General features: G+C 42.7%; 1 long non-coding RNA gene across 3 annotated transcripts; it reads left to right on the top strand.

Moving 5' to 3' along the window:
- The first annotated feature begins 3,710 nt into the window (after positions 1–3,710).
- On the top strand, positions 3,711–5,363 carry LOC109202549 (uncharacterized). 3 transcript variants are annotated; one of them, XR_003219392.1, is made up of 4 exons: positions 3,711–3,731; positions 3,831–3,921; positions 4,088–4,245; positions 5,213–5,363. It is a non-coding gene; the product is annotated as an uncharacterized LOC109202549 (long non-coding RNA). The 3 variants fall into 3 exon arrangements; XR_002062470.2 differs by having other exon boundaries at positions 3,721–3,743; XR_003219391.1 differs by lacking the exon at positions 3,711–3,731 and having other exon boundaries at positions 3,768–3,921.
- The last annotated feature ends 11,391 nt before the right edge of the window (positions 5,364–16,754 follow it).

Raw genomic sequence — 16,754 nt, 5'->3', positions numbered from 1 at the left:
GAAACTTTGACTTCTCCAAAAGTTGATTCTGTTCATCTGGATGTAGCGTTTTCAGTGGGAGAAACGTTTCGTCACTCATCCAAGTGACTTCTTCAGTCTCAGCTGACTGCAGGTTTCCCCAATCTTATAAACAGTACATTTGCTTAATGACTGAAACCAGCCCACTGAAGGAACAATGGGCCCTACGTGGAGAAACTAACAACAAACAAGGGGAGGCTGAGGACTTAAATACGCAGGCAGAATAATGAGAGGATGGAGTAAAGGTGGAAACACAGCTGGTACGAATCTGACATAACGAGACAGAAAGGAAGCAAAACTAAATACACTGAATACAAGACAGGGCCTATCAAAATAAAATAAGAAGCATAACAAGTACGTAGACTCAGACAAGACACGCAAGCTTCACACTGTAACTGGGGGAATGAAACTCAGACAAAACTCACAAAACACAAGACAATGCTAGACACTGAGAGAGGTAAACATAATCACTCATAGCAAGAAACTAAACAACCTAACATGAAGACCAAAAGCACAAGAAGAACAAAGACCCAGGCCCCATGACACTGAGTGTTTTGAGTACCCAGGGCTCATGGGTTTTTTTGGAGTTACTTCAGGCTGACGATTCTCGTAGGTCGTCCTGCCTGTGGGGCTGTGTTAGGTATGCTCTGCTTTTGTGCGTTTTGTCGTGGCCCCTCTTCTGGTCCTCTGTTTCCCTGCTTGTAGGTATAAGTGTTTGTGTGTGTATCTGGAAGGTCGGTTTACATGCACCGTCAGGCCAAGAGGAGTTCCCGCGCTGAAGTCAGCCAAACCTGTAGCTCATCAGCCGTAGCTGATTGCCTTCATCAGGAGCTGCTCTACTTAACAGTGTGGCTGGGCTTCAGGCAATGCTGGATTATTGAGTTAACCCCATCAGTACAGCCGTGGATTACATTGTTATTTGAACAACCCTCGCTATCAGAAGATTGCCTAATCATCAGTGTGTTCTGTTTGTCTTTAATAGGAATCAGGAGTGGAGCGGTGTTTTCACTGGAGCAGAGCCATGGTTTGGAACTGGGTGTTTTTTGGAGTTGTCGCCTTTCGCTATTTACGGACACTTGCACTGTGTGGGGATTAGTGATGGGAAGTTCGGCTTTTTTCAGAGCTCTTGTGGCATGGCTCCCAAAGAAGAGCCGGCTCTTTTGGCTCCCAAATTGTTCTTAATTTATTATCATCTGTAGCCTCATACTTTAACCTTACTTGGCAAATATGAATGCCTCATATGTTGATAAACCCTTTTGCATTTAGTGTTTTTATGAGAAGCTTTCCATTCATCCATTCGCTATCGCTTATTCTTTTTAGGGTCTCAGGAGTCTATCCCAGCTGTCATAGGGCGAGAGGAGGGGTACACCCTGGGCAGGTCACCAGTCTGTCACAGGGCCAACACACAGGGACAGGCAACCATTCACACTCACATTCACTCCCACATGGGCAATTTAGATTATCCAATTAACCTTTCCCCACAAACTTCATGTCTTTAGACTGTGGGAGGAAGCCAGAGTACCCAGAGAGAACCCATGCAAACATGGGGAGAACTCCACACAGAAAGACCTCGGCCTGATGGAGAATTGAACTCAGGACCTTTTTGCTGTGCGGCAACAGTGCTAACACAATAACAAAACATTGCGAACAAATCCACAGAACAGAAACGGACTCAAACTCAGTAGCCAAACAGTATGTCTTCAACAAAAGTCAGTAAAATACACAGCAAAACACCGTCAAATTCCAACGGTAATGGAGTGTAAAACCAAAAACTTCCTTTTACTGTATTAAATAGATTGAATAACCGTTAATTGTGAGACTGGATAAAACTTTGTTTTTTACTGTAATAAAATGTTGAAATTATAAATATTGTCTGTGAAAACAAATAAATATGCATACATTTTACAATTAAATATTGTAATGTTGAAAATGTCTGAAAAACTTAGATTTTACGGTATTATTTGAGTAAAACTACATCTTTTGGGGTTGTGCACATTGGAATTCACATTATAAAGCTGTAGATTTTTAAGCAAACAAAAACATTCATTTTTACAGAAGCAAGATGTTAAACAATAGGATCCACCGTAATAATACAACCAGTAAATACCATTTTAAAAAAAAAAGAAGCAAATATCAGCAGTGAAAGACAATAAAATTGATAGTATTTTTTTTTTTTTTTAATTCAGATACTGATATACAGATTAAAGGTTAGGCCTGCAGTATATCATTGTTAACCTTCTGATAAAAAAAAAATCAACAGCAAAAGAAGATGTTAAAAATAAAGTTCATGGTTGTGAATAAAATTGATTTCAATAATCTTTTTTAATTATTATTTTAAAACAACTTTATGTTGTTGTGTTTCACGCCATATTATCAGACCACCTTAAGTGGGTCCGCCTTAAATTTTGAGTTTGTCTGATCGCTGTTGATTGGTAGCTAAACTGCTGGTAAACTGTTTACAGACGTTTTACATTCGAATTGCAGAGAAAAAAAAATTCTGGTAGCAACATTGTGCAGTATGAGCGAACCATTTCACCAAAAAAAGGGGAAGCAAGGCAAGACGTGGCTGCAGCGGTCTGCAGACGTGACTTCTTATCAAATTCGAACCTCCTCCTAAAGAAACAAAGAGCGACATTACAGTGCGGGATGACGTCACCTGAAAATGACCAATAGCGTGGCGCGCTGCTGAGCTGTGTGCCAACCGCTCTTTTTTTCATGCAGGAGATTCAAGTTGGCTTCGCTAACGGACACAGTTTTGAACTCCTATATTAACGCCATTTATTGCTGCTTGGACCACAGCATCTTCGGAATTTGTAGACATCCTGGCAGCTTACAATTAGTTCGAGGTGAGGTGAGTACATGCAACTTCAAGTTATCTCTGTTATAAAAATCCACCAGCCCAGCGTTTATAGATAATTTTAGCAGTTCGTTTTTTATGAGTGAGGTTGTGAATTTAGTTAGCATTTGTGAGTTGAGTTAGCATTACTGTTGCGAGGGAAGCATTGCTCTGGATTAGTTTCTGTGTTTGGCGTGCTTAATTCGCTAGGGAGGAATTACCAAAGTACATGGAGTTATGTTAACCTGTAATTTCTGTGGTAAGGTAGTTCAGTCACCAAGGGGCTACGTGCTTCATTGTAAACTGCATCGGAATGAGCCACGTCAGTTTTTCTGAGAAACGTTTCACTATTCTACTTAAAATTGCAGGGTCAGTTTCTACTGCCTGCTTCAACCATACAGAACATTGTGGAGGAAATGCAGAACATACAGTTTGGGTAAACTTGCATCACTGTTAAAAGATGACACATCATTATCAGAGGAGGACATCAACAAAGTCTGCGAGTCTGTCAAAAGCTATGATCTTTTTTCTGCATGTCATACCGGGCCATTGAGGACAGTGCACTCCAGAGCTCAGACCTTTAAAAAAGCCTTGACAATACACCAGACGTCGAAGGAGTGAAGTTCAGGTCAGTGTTCAATTCACTGAAATACTTCAACGTTTGTATGCCAGGCTTGCCACCATGTCTAGGTCATGATATCTTTGAGGGAGTAAACAGATTCAAGAAGATATTTTACACATTTCTTTGTTGTCTGTCTCTAAATCTTATTTTGTCTTTATTATGATTAAAAAGGTTTGTTTTGTTCCTGCCCTTTTCAGACACTGAATTTGAGCAGAAACCATAAGGATACTCAAAGGACCTGTGACTCAGGAAATGGTGAGATTTCAGGTCATAATCTTTTTTTCTTTTTTTTTTTCCATTAAATTCATTTTCCTTTTTCCCTTTACAATATTGCTGTTTTGTTTTTGTAAACAGCATCAAATGAGAGGGACAGATGAAACAGTTTCAAGACAATGGCAGGAAAAACATGCTGAAGATTGAAACAAACCTTGGCTGGAAATATTTGGTATGTGTTTTACCGTAAATCAAATTGTTGAAAAACATTCAGCTACACTGCAACACAGGGAAACTTGATTTGCACTTATTTTGTTACTTTAATTTCTTGTCTCATTATTTTTGTCAGTTATTATTGTTTATGGTGTATGCCCTTCTTGTTTTCTTTCTGAATGCAGAAGGTATCTAGCCAGTCCACAATGAAAGCTTCGTTGCACCCCATGAGTCTTCTGGCAGAAATGATGGCGCCTGTATTCTTTGGTTTCCCTAAACATCACACCCTGCCTGTTTATACGAGGCCCTTCAATTAAGTCTGCACCCAAAGATTCAATAAGAGGTAAGCAGTGGTATTATTCAAGTTTTGCTAAAAAAAGATGGACAGGAGACACTAATCTTAATCAGCCGAGCTCAGGTTCATGTCCAGGTGAGCAGTTTCATACGCTATAAAATGTAGATTGAATGATAGGTCTCATCACCATGCATTCAGCCATTAACTTAAAGTTCTATGATAAATCAATAGGAAACTTAAATACGTTTTCCAACAAATTATGATTGTGATTAGGGCTGCGTTGTCTATGTATCACTTTTACATAAGTAGATTTAAAGGATTTAAAGGGCGATCGTGGCTCAAGAGTTGGGAGTTCACCTTGTAATCGGAAGGTTGCCGGTTCGAGCCCCAGCTTGGACAGTCTCGGTCGTTGTGTCCTTGGGCAAGACACTTCACCCGTTGCCTACTGGTGGTGGTCAGAGGGCCCGGTAGCGCCAGTGTCCGGCAGCCTCGCCTCTGTCAGTGCGCCCCAGGGCAGCTGTGGCTACAATGTAGCTTGCCATCACCAGTGTGTGAATGTGTGTGTGAATGGGTGGATGTCTGGATATGTAAAGCGCTTTGGGGTCCTTAGGGACTAGTAAAGCGCTATATAAATACAGGCCATTTAAAGGATAACTATTGCCAAAATGCAACCTGGGCTGTTTTGTTTTTTTTCTGTATCGATTTTGATGCGCTCAAATTTATGCCCCGGCCCCCTAGTATTCCCATTCACTGGCTATTGACCACAAAACAAAATCACGGTCAATCTCAAAAACGGCTCGTTTGTCGTAATTATGCTTTTAGATATATGTTTGTCTCGTTTACAGTAAAAAAAAAACAGCCCAGGTTGCATTTTGACAATAGCTATCCTTTAAGAACTGTATATTTTACACTTAAGAAATCATTTATCATTAGATCTGTTTTTGGCAGCACGTTTTGTTCATTTCTGTGCATTTTGCTCAAGCACTGATCAAACTTTGTTCATTTTTTGCTGCAGAGGGGATCCTGCCAGTCCAAAGTGAACTCCTGATGGACATTGAAGTACTCCTGCAGAGCTTGTATCTTCGACACCATGCGCATTAGAAACTCCACTGAGTCCTTTCCTTCACCAAGGCAGGACCCAGTGACTCATTACTGTTGATAGGTCAGGGGCAGGTAATATTTTGTTTCATGTTTATTCATTCCTCCATGGATTACCAGCCATATATATGGACAAATGCTGTATTCTCAAGATCTATGCTGTTTTGTAGGAATAGAGAAAATGATATGTTTAGTCTGTTTTCAAATGGTATGTCAAATTTTCTCATTGTTTATCAGTAATATTCACTACCTTGGTTATATATGAGCATCTTTAGATTTTTCTATATTTAGCGGTTGCAAATGTAAAATGTACGGTAAACCATTTATGTTCCTCATATTGTACTGTATTTTTAGCGGTAAAATACCGGCAGCTGTGGTTGCCAGGAATTTACCGTAAAATGTATCTGGTCAAAATAAAATGCTGTAATTTCTTATACAATTTCACTGTGTTTTTTACTGTCAAAGGTTTTAATAAGGTTTAACATATTTCTGTTATTTTTACAGTTATTTACAATAATAGGGTCTATCCTATTACTGTTAAATTAACAACAAATTACTGTAAATATTATTATATTATAACTTTTTTTTACTGCAAATATCCGTAAAAAGCTATGGAAAGTTGCATTTTTTACATTAAATTGCTGTATAATTGACAAATATATTTGTTTTTTTCTATCATGATTTTGGTAAAATAATACGTTGTCCTTCTTAAAATTTAGGGTTACAAAACCAGTATACCGTATTGTCTTTTACAGATTCCACATTTTTTTCACGGTATATTCCTGGCAACCACAGCTGCCGGTATTTTACCGTAAATTTGACAGTTTTTTTTTTTACAGTGAGGTTTGCATTCAGTAAAATCAAATGCCTCAGCTTGGATGGGCTGATGCAGTATCTGCTTCTTCTTTAAACTGCAGCCAGATGCTGCTTCGTTTATGGGGGTCATATTTATGTGTTTTTTGCGATGCACTCGCACTTTTTTCCTAGCCGCTGTCTACCGTCTCACTCACTGACTGAGGGGTAGTGATGTGCAGAGCAATCCTGAAATATCAATACTTCCATTACCAGCGTTTCATGCTGCAGGATCAATTTGCATACCAAAATATCAATATCTACGTTGATAAAAAAATTTACATTTCTATTTTTTTTAAATCGTAAATATGACATACAGACAAAAGTAAACTTTGCAGTTAGCGGGATAGTTGGCTACACCCTGTTAATAGGAACCACAATCACCTTCAGCCTCTCATTCATGTGCGTGCTACGCCTCCGCAAGTGTGTGAGCCAATGAGAAACCTGAGGCACTGATTCACTATAAAGCATCGGAGCTGCATTAGAGCCGATGCTTTTGCTCATTATGGGAAATAATTTGAAATATTAACATTTCTTGTTCCATACTAGGCAGCAGCTCAAACACTGCTGATAATACCACCGTATGTTGGTGACCATGATGCAGCAGCAGACTGAAATCTCCATCTTCTCATCTAAAGAGAAGAACTTTAAATCCTGAAGTGAGTGAGGACAGAGAACAAACAGCTGTATTTCAGATTGACACATCACTATTGGGGATTCAGGGAGAATTGCCATGGGAGCCGTAGTGCAGAGTTTTTTAAATAGCTATTCTTTATTCTTTATATGAGGGCGATCGTGGCTCAAGAGTTGGCAGTTTGTCTTGTAACCGGAAGGTTGCCAGTTCGAGCCCCGGCTCGGACAGTCTCGGTCGTTGTGTCCTTGGGCAAGACACTTCACCTACCGCCTACTGGTGTTGGCCAGAGGGGCTGATGGTGTGATATGGCAGCCTCGCTTCTGTCAGTCTGCCCCAGGGCAGCTACAGCTGTAGCTTGCTTCCACCAGTGTATGAATGAATAGTAGAATTATAAAGTGCTTTGAGGGCCTTGAAAAGCGCTATATAAATACCATCTATTATTATTTCACTGTTTGGGTCCTCCCTCTCACTACTCCACATGTCTGCTGCTGCAGACCCTGACACTCAGAGAACCTAATCTAACTTATAGCTATATATAACTTAATATCCTTTTAACCCAATAAACACTTTCCAAAACCTAGCGACTAAAAAGTAACATAAGCACAACAATTCTAACTGATACAAAACCAAGAAATATTAAACATAGTCAAAAACACATGGACACTGGGACACCAGACCCAGTTTGAACAGCACAAATCCGATATTTTCAAATCCAACCTGGGTCACTTTCGTATGTGGTACCTCAGAACCCGGTGAGCTTGTACTGTTAGACGTATGTAAGTGCAGGTCCTTGTAAACCTTTCCACAGTACTCCTACTTAAGTAATCAAACAAATACATTTACTCTATACAATAATAAGTAATCTCATTGAAAAAGTAGCACAAGCAGATGAGAACAAATGACTCAACAATGATAAGTAGAGCTAGACTAGTATTCAAGCAGAATGAAGGATAAAATTTGGCAGTTTTTCTGTTATGATGTATATCATCATCCCAAATTTTATTTTAGGAAAGTCAGAGATGGGCAGGCTCAGATTATTTTTCCCTAAATTTGATCAACTGATATAGAACAACCCTGTCCAGAAAACAATGGGTGACTGCACGGGTGACTAAATCCATATTTTATGAGGTAATACCAGCTGATGGTGTAATTGTCTGTTGTTGGTCTGAAGTCCATCTCTTAGTGGTCTTAGTGTGTTTAAAAAATGGTCTCCTTTGATGGTCGGGACACATCAGTTGTTGTCAAAATGATTGTGTCATCAATTCCACCAAATGTCTGTGTCAAGAGATGTATTCTAAGACACTTCTTCAGCTTCGAATCAGAGAGGAGAAACACACACTGCAGTTAGTTACTTGCAAGCAAGGGCAGTCACAGAGCACTCGCACAGAAGTGAGGGCTCTGAGAGTCGCGCCGTGCCACTGCCCTGGTCTTTATTTATATACATCACTGGGTGTGTGTGTGTGTGTGTGTGGGGGGGGGGGGGGCAGGCAGAGTGTGACCCCATAAAGACTTCCCTAAACCTGCTGGTCTGGAAGTCCAACAGTTCATCTAAACAAAAGGCACTTAGCTAAAAACAGACATAGATACATTTATCCTACCATAAAACAATAAGAGAAGGTATGCCCTTTTCCCATGCTCCCAGGATGTGGGTGTGAATGCCAGAACACTCTGGAATGCACACAAAACCTTTGCAGCCTACTAAAGATCACACATCCTATCACTACACAATCGATTAAGCATATATGGAAACTTATATCATTAAAAGATTATACTAACTACTAAGTACAGTTTTCTATTGACAGTCTGTTGTCGTGATTGATGACAACGCCCTGTTTCTTCTGGTCTTTGGTGGCCACAATCTTAGGCTACGTTCACAATGCAGGTGAAAGCGCATCAAATCCGACTTTTTTGACCCTATGTGACCCATATCAGATCACGATATGACAGTCTGAACAGCACAAATGCGAACTTAGGTCACTTTCATATGTGGTACTGAATCCGATACATATCTGAGGGCGGCATTTGTGCCCTGTGCCCTCTGAATGGGGGGAGGGGGCTAGGAATCCAGGTCAACCTCGGCTTTCAGGGCCTGCAGAGCAGCCTGCAATGGGGCACAAGGAGAAGAACAAACGGGGATGGGTGAACAGGAAAATGCTCGCTGTTTTGCTGGATCCAGATCCCTTACTCGCCAAGCATCCTCAGCGATGCCTTTTGCCTTATACGGACCAAAAGTGCAAAAACACCGCCACCTATCACATGTCAGGCGCTTAGGCGTTACTTCTGCAGACTGTAGATGCTCAGGCAACCTCCCATGAGCCTCTGCCCTTGGGGCTATTAGATCCTTTTTCTAGTTAAGAAGTCAGGAACCTTGTGCTTAAGCCCAAAAATGATGATGAAGAAGAAAGATTTAAGTACAGATAATATGACATCGTCAGCAAACTGTAATCTTTTTTCCGATTATGTTTAACAAAAAGGTAAAAGAAAGAGCCAAATAAGGAAAACAATAACTCAAACAAAACGAAAAACAATCTGTCCTCCAGAAGCATCTTCGACCCTCGACATCCTGCAAACAGAGGCCTACTCCAGAGAAAACAGCCATACAGCTTGCATCGTTGGAGAGAAATAATTTGAAATATTAACATTTCTTGTTCAATACTAGGCAGCAGCTCAAACACTGCTGATAATACCACCGTATGTTGGTGACCATGATGCAGCAGCAGACTGAAATCTCCATCTTCTCATCTACAGAGAAGAACATTAGATCCTGAAGTGAGTGAGGACAGAGAACAAACAGCTGTATTTCAGATTTGAGGGATAAACTTTATATTTCAGTTTGTGATGATTCTGTTCTCTTCGTGATTACAGGAACTGCTGGTATGAGGTTGCTGAATATTTTGTGCTAACCTGTTGATGAGATCTAGCAAATATTAACTGGAGACTAGCTTGCTACGATGAATAGGCTAATGTTAGCATATTACCACAACTTCACCAGTTGTAGCTAAAATAAAAGCTAAACGTATGTCCAGTCAAGTGGAATAGCAAAGAAAGATGACGAAAAATGATTACGAGGGGAAGAGAAAATGATGGTCAGCACTAGTGTTGGTCTCTATAATGTATGCAAATGCATGTGGGGTCAGAAAGTAATGCAAGATGAAGCATTAGCTTTTCAGCTACAATTTGCTGGTAGTCCGGTTATGTTAGTTTTGTGTCATACACATTCCTGAGACCGAGGAATTTTGTAAAGACATGCTTATTTTTGTTTAATGTGTTTTTCATATATTTGTTGTTGGCTTTCACTATATGTTGATAATCATGCAGTGTTTACTGTGATTTGCAAAGGGCCAGCAGCAGAGTTGGAGTGGTGTTTGCCCCAGCATCTGAATAAACGGTGCGGTCCGAGCCACAAATTGAACGCCTGTGTCCGACTGGTCTCTCTACTGTGCACCCCAATCCAACACAAACTTACACAACGCAGAGTCCGGGGTGTAGGGTGGCCCCTGCACTGGTTATATAGGGGGTCTATCCTTAGGACCCTTAATATATATATATATGTATATAAATATGTATATATAGTTTGTGTTGGATTGCCCCAGGCAGGAATCGACTTGCAATCCTCTGCTCCAAAGGCGTGTAGTCTAACCACTACGCTATCCAGAAGCAGGAGAAATAGCAAGGGCTCAGAGAAGAGCTCGAGAGGATGTGGAGGGTGAAGGTAACGGTGGTCCCAGTGGTAATCGGAGCACTAGGTGCGGTGACTCCCAAGCTAGGCGAGTGGCTCCAGCAGATCCCGCGAACAACATCGGAGATCTCTGTCCAGAAGAGCGCAGTCCTGGGAACAGCTAAGATACTGCACAGGACCCTCAAGCTCCCAGGCCTCTGGTAGAGGACCCGAGCTTGAAGGATAAACCACCCGCAGGGGCATGCTGGGTGTTTTTTTTTTTTCTATATCTATCTATCTATATATATATATATATGTACAGGGTTGGCGATTTATATGGATACACCGTAATAACATGGGAATGGTTGGTGATATTAAAGTCCTGTTTGTGGCACATTAGTATATGTGAGGGGGCAAACTCCTCAAGATGGGTGGTGACCATGGTGGCCATTTAGAAGTCGGCCATCTTGGATACAACTTTTGTTTTTTCAATAGGAAGAGGGCCATGTGACACATCAAACTTATTGGTAATGTCACAAGAAAAACAATGGTGTGGTTGCTTTTAACGTAACTTTATTCTTTCATGAGTTATTTACAAGTTTCTGACCACTTATAAAATGTGTTCAATGTGCTGCCCATTGTGTTAAACTCTTTTCCACGCAAATTTCATCTTTTTCACCTCTTTTTAGCAAAATTTTCAGTTTTTCACTACTTTTCAGCACAAATTCCAGCTTCTTCAGCTGTTTTCAGCACAAACTTCAGCTTCTTTACCTCTTTTCAGGAGAAATTCTGCTGATTCACCTGTTTTCAGCCCAAAGTTCTGCTTCTTAACTTCTTTTCAGCAAATATTTCTGCTGATTCACCTCTTTTCATTACAATATTCAGCTTTTTCACCTCTTTTTAGAACAATTTTCAGCCTCTTCTGCTCTTTTCAGCACAATTTTCAGCTTTTTCACCTCTTTTCAGCACAATTTTCAGGTTCCTTATCTTTTGTTTTGCTGAACCTTGAGCATTTTCACTTCTTTTCAGCACCATTTAGCTTCTTCTGCACAGTGAACATTTTTTCTCTCATTATATCTTTCTTTGAGATTAGAGCTGGTTTGGCTCAATGGGAAGAGCAACCGCTTTGAGATCTAGTGGTGTAGGTTTGAATCCTACATGTGACATTTGCTGCACATCTTCCCTGCTTGCATCTACTCTGCTTTATTGATACTGCTTAGTGTACCCTTTCAAATACAATAGTTTTCAGCAAAGAGTTCAGCTTCTACACAGTGTTTTCAGCAGGTAGTTCTCTTTCTTCTGCTGTTTTCAGATTCCACTACACGGCATTCTATTCAAAACACACGGGTCTCGCCCTCTAGCTGCCGTCAGCCTAACTACACTGACCGGCCGCATTAACATATACTGTACAATGCAATTACACCACATCTCCCCTTTCTAGAATCAATGGGTAGACTACCATTGACTCACCAGACCTTAGAGGGTTATTCTGCCTCTTTGGCTGGAAGGTCTGGTCCTGCGCTTACCTGTAAGGAATACTATATAACGAAAATCTTAACTCTAATTAACCCGTTAAGTAACACAAATTCTTACATGCTAACTCGTCACACCCCCTGTATTTCCCAACTTCTGAACATGCATATTTGAAAATGACACCCTTTTAGCTTTTACACTTTTCCCCTTACTGTGCAAAGAATACTACGAAAGGGGGGTATTCTTGTGTAAAACTGTCCTTTCCCTCTGATCCGTCACAAGTCCAATCTGGTTGGTCTCACAACCACTCTTCCAGATCTGGTTCTGGGTGTAGATGGAAGCTCTGGAGAAACTGTCTCTGGCATGTCTGTGGAGCACTGCTCCCCAGCTTCTGCAGATTCTGGCTTCCCATTATCACTCTCAGTTTGGTCTGGAGAGCATTTCATGGGAACAAGGTGTCGACGATTCCGCCTAATTGTCCCACGAGGTCCCGCCACGAGATATGAACGTGGTGTAGAGTGGCTGCCAATAACGGCGCCGCTGGCTCTCTGGTCTGTTATCCACACTTCTTGGCCTGGAGTGAGCCCATCGAGGCTGCGTGCGCGATGATGAAGGTTATATGACTGTGCCTCTTTAGTCCTCTTCTCCTTTTCCCTCCTGGCGACAACCACACTATCAGGAAGTGCGGGGTCAAGCAGAGATGGCAGTATTGGCGCTGTGGTGCGAAGCCGTCTCCCCATCAAGAGTTGGGCTGGACTATATCCATTCTGCAGTGGGGTGGCTCTGTAAGCGAGCAGAGCCAAGTGTGGATCAGCAGCTTTCCGCAATAGATTCTTGACAGTCTTAACTGCTCGTTCAGCTTCGCCATTGCTTTGGGGATATTTTGGGCTGCTTGTGATGTGACGGAAGCCATACACTTTTGCAAATGTCTCAAAAGCTGCCCCTGAAAACTGTGGCCCATTATCTGTTACCAGCTGCTCGGGGATCCCGTGACGTGCAAAAATCCCTTTGAGATGATGGATCGCATCCTCTGACTTTGAAGGTGTGAGAGGGGCAATCTCAACAAATCTTGAGGCATAATCCACAACAAAAAGGTAGGTTTTCCCCTTTAGCATGAACAGATCAGCTCCTAGCTTTTGCCACGGCCGCCCTGGATACTGTGATGGCATCAGCGGTTCTATGCGGTTTTCCCTCCCTTGGCAACATGTGCAACAGTTAAGGACAAGCTCATTTATCTGCTGGCTTAGCCCTGGCCACCAAACCGACTGTCGTGCCCGCTCTCTGCACTTAACCGCCCCCTGGTGACCTTCGTGTAGCCTGGTGAGCACATCATTTCTCATAGTTGCAGGTATAACCAACCTATCCTCTTTGATTAGCAGACCGTCATGTACAGTGAGGAATGTCCGTTCTGCACAGTACAGACTTAGTGCTGGTTCGCTGTTGAAATGTGTGGGCCTTCCTTCCTCACACAGCTGCATCACACGAGCACATACGCTGTCACTCTTCAGCTCTTCCCTCAGCTGCTCCAAGAAATTGTTGCTAGCTGGCAGATTGTCTATTAACATGCCCACGTAAATATTTGTGCTCTCCAACAACTCCTTGTCTTGAAGTGTTTCTTTTGTTTTCACTGGAGATCGTGAGAGCGTGTCAGCTGTCCACAGGTGCTTGCCTGGTACATGCGAAATCAAGTAGGAATATCACATGAGGCGCATCCTAAAGCGTTGAATTCTGGGAGGGAGCGCATCCAGAGTTTGTGCCCCCAGCAGACTCAGCAGCGGCTTATGGTCTGTCTCCATTTGAAAGTGTTTGCCAATAAGAAAGTTGCGGAACCGCTCACAAGCCCAGGTCAGACCTAAAGCCTCCCTTTCAACCTGAGCGTATCTCTGTTCTGTTGCAGTGAGGGAGCGTGACGCGTAGGCAACGGGTCTCCACTCCTTGTTCCATCTTTGAAGCAACACACCCCCTAAGCCATATGATGATGCGTCTGCTGACACCTTGCAGTCACGGCTTGGGTCATACATGGCCAACACTGGCGGTGATGTGAGCGCATCTATCAGGTCCTGAAATGTTCTAGCCTGGTCAATGTCCCATCTCCAGCAGTTTTTCTTAGACAGTAAGTCTCTTAGAGGTTTGTCTCTCTCTGCGAGCTGTGGGATAAACTTCCCAAGCTGGTTAACCATTCCCAGAAAGCTCTTTAACTCACTCACACTTTGTGGCTCCTTCATCTCCCTCACAGCCTGGGTCTTGCTCGGGTCAGTGCTGATACCGCTGGCTGAAAGAACATGCCCTAAAAACATCACCTGCTGTTTTGCGATGTCGCACTTGTCAATGTTTAGGGTGATGCCAGCTTTTTGGATCCTGCCCAGCACAGCGTGTAGGCGAGAGTCATGCTCCTCCTGCGTTCTGCCCCAGACCAGCACGTCATCGATGTGGCAAACCACCCCTTCCATACCATCTGTGACCTCTGTGACCATCCTGTTCTGGAAATGCTCCGGTGCTGAAGCAATCCCAAAGGGCAGTCTCTTGAAGTAATAACGCCCAAACGGTGTGATGAAAGTGGTGTATTATGGCAGTATGTACTTCTCTCGGCACACAGACTCATTGAGGTGTGTAAGGTCGACACATATGCGTACATCTTCTGTCTTCTTCGGTACCACCACCATGCCTGAGCACAAATCGGTTGGCTCCTCAATCCTGCTGATCACCCCTAGTTCTTCCATACGGGCCAGCTCCTGCTTAACTTTGTCCATTAGAGGTAACAGGATTCTCCATGGCGTCTTCAAGGAAAAAGGTTGAGCTCCAGGTTTCAGTTTGATGTCGTACGGCTGACGTAGTTCACCGAGACCACTGCATAGCTTTGGGTAGCACTTTTTAAGCGTCTCTATAGTTATGCTCTCCAGACGGGCCACAAGCTCCAGCTTGCTAACGGCAGGTCTCCCCAGCAAAGCAGTGTGCAGGTGTCTGATGACAAAGACATCCTCTAGTATTTCTTTGTCTCCCTTCCTCAGTGCAAGCTCACTGACACCAACGACATCCAAACGACTCCTCCCGGGACCCAGCAGAGCCTTGGTTGGTTTGTGGAGACTGGGGGGGTGTTTGTGTCTGTAGAGCTCCTTAAACACCTTAAGGGGTAGGACTGTCACATCGGCACCCGTATCAATTTTAAATGACACGTTTTTGTTGTTTATGCTTAAGTTGACAGCCCACGGCTCACCCTCACACTTAACACTGCCTAGGAACAAACCATGTTCATCCTCTTCAACCTCATGCACGGTTTTGGGTGCCCTGCATACGCGCCTGTAATATCCTTTTTTTCCACATGCATGGCATTTCACTTCATTCGCTGGACAATCCTGCTTTGAATGGGATGGAGCGCCACCACATTTCTGACAGGTTGGCCCTTTTTTGCCGTCTTCTCGGAATCCACGTGTTTTAGCTTGACGACTATCAGTCTGGAGAGGTTTGGTTCTAACAGGCTTACGACTGATTTTGTGCACTCTATCTACGGACTTAGCATCGCTAGCCTCAGCTCTAGTGTCACCTCGTAAGGAGGATTGTTGTCACTTTACCTCTTCACTTTGCCTCATGTTGATAGCCCTCTGCAAAGTCAAATCTGGGTCAAGCTGCATGTGTTCTGACAGCCGTTTGTCCGTGAGACCGACAATGAGCCTCTCACGTATCAGCTCATCATGTAGCACTCCATTGTTGCAATGTTCTGCTAGCGCATACAGTGCTGTCACAAAAGCATCCACTGTCTCATTTTCTCCCTGTCGGCGCATATTGAATTTGGCGCGCTCATAGATCACATTTTTCTTCACAATGAAAAAAGCCTGGAAACCATCACGTACCCCCTCATATGTTGTCCTTTGCTCAGCTGTTAAACTCAGACCGCGAAGCACATCGTCCGCCTCGTCTCCCATGCAGTAAATCAACGTGTTCTCCTCCGAACTGACGTTCAAATTACTGGCGAGACGGAATCTCTTGAACCTCCGTATCCATTTGGACCACTCCTGCGGTTTTGAAAAATCGAAGGACTCCGGGGGCTGGATGCTGAATGTCGCGCTCGGCCTCGCCGGTGCTCTCTGTGCAGTCTCATCCGCCATATTCACAGGGTCGTTCAGTTGAGGTTATATGGATCAGTACAGGACTTCTGACACCATGTCGTGTTATTCAATTATACGCGGGTCCACTGTATGATTCATAACCACACTTTATTTATCCATTCTTGCTCTGCTCCCCACATAACATAACATTCTATTCAAAACACACCGGTCTCGCCCTCTAGCTGCCGTCAGCCTAACTACACTGACCGGCTGCATTAACATCTACTGTACAATGCAAATACACCACATAATTCACTCTTTTGCACACACGGTGTCGCACTCTGTTGAATAGACCTGATCTCATCTCTTCTTCACTTTAAGTTTTACCAGACGTTGTGCACCCTTTAAACAAAACCAAGACAAAGAAAAAGACAAAGAACAATGACAAGCAAAGACACATTTATACCCTTTTGTTATTTTTTTAAACACTTTACTGAAAATAATTTGATGAAATTACTTCCTTAGCTGGTCTTTGATACCAATACAGAGGCAAAACAAACAAACAAACAACCAAAAGTAGGGGTGGACCAATCCGATATTACGTATTGGTATCTGTCTGACATTGACCTGAATTACTGGATCGGATATCGGAGAGAAATAAAAAATTTTGTCTGATCCATTAAGTATCACAAAAGCACCTCACAAAACTTGAGACATGGTGTAACCCAGGTCATGTTTAATAATGTCAAATCATTCTTAACTTTTAATCTCGGCCCATTTTCTCTCGCAAGTGATTAAT

This window comes from Oreochromis niloticus, linkage group LG3, assembly GCF_001858045.2.
Source record: "Oreochromis niloticus isolate F11D_XX linkage group LG3, O_niloticus_UMD_NMBU, whole genome shotgun sequence".
Classification (NCBI taxonomy): Eukaryota; Metazoa; Chordata; class Actinopteri; order Cichliformes; family Cichlidae; genus Oreochromis; species Oreochromis niloticus.
The sequence above is the reverse complement of the archived record's forward strand: the minus strand, read 5'-3'. Positions and strand labels throughout refer to the sequence as shown.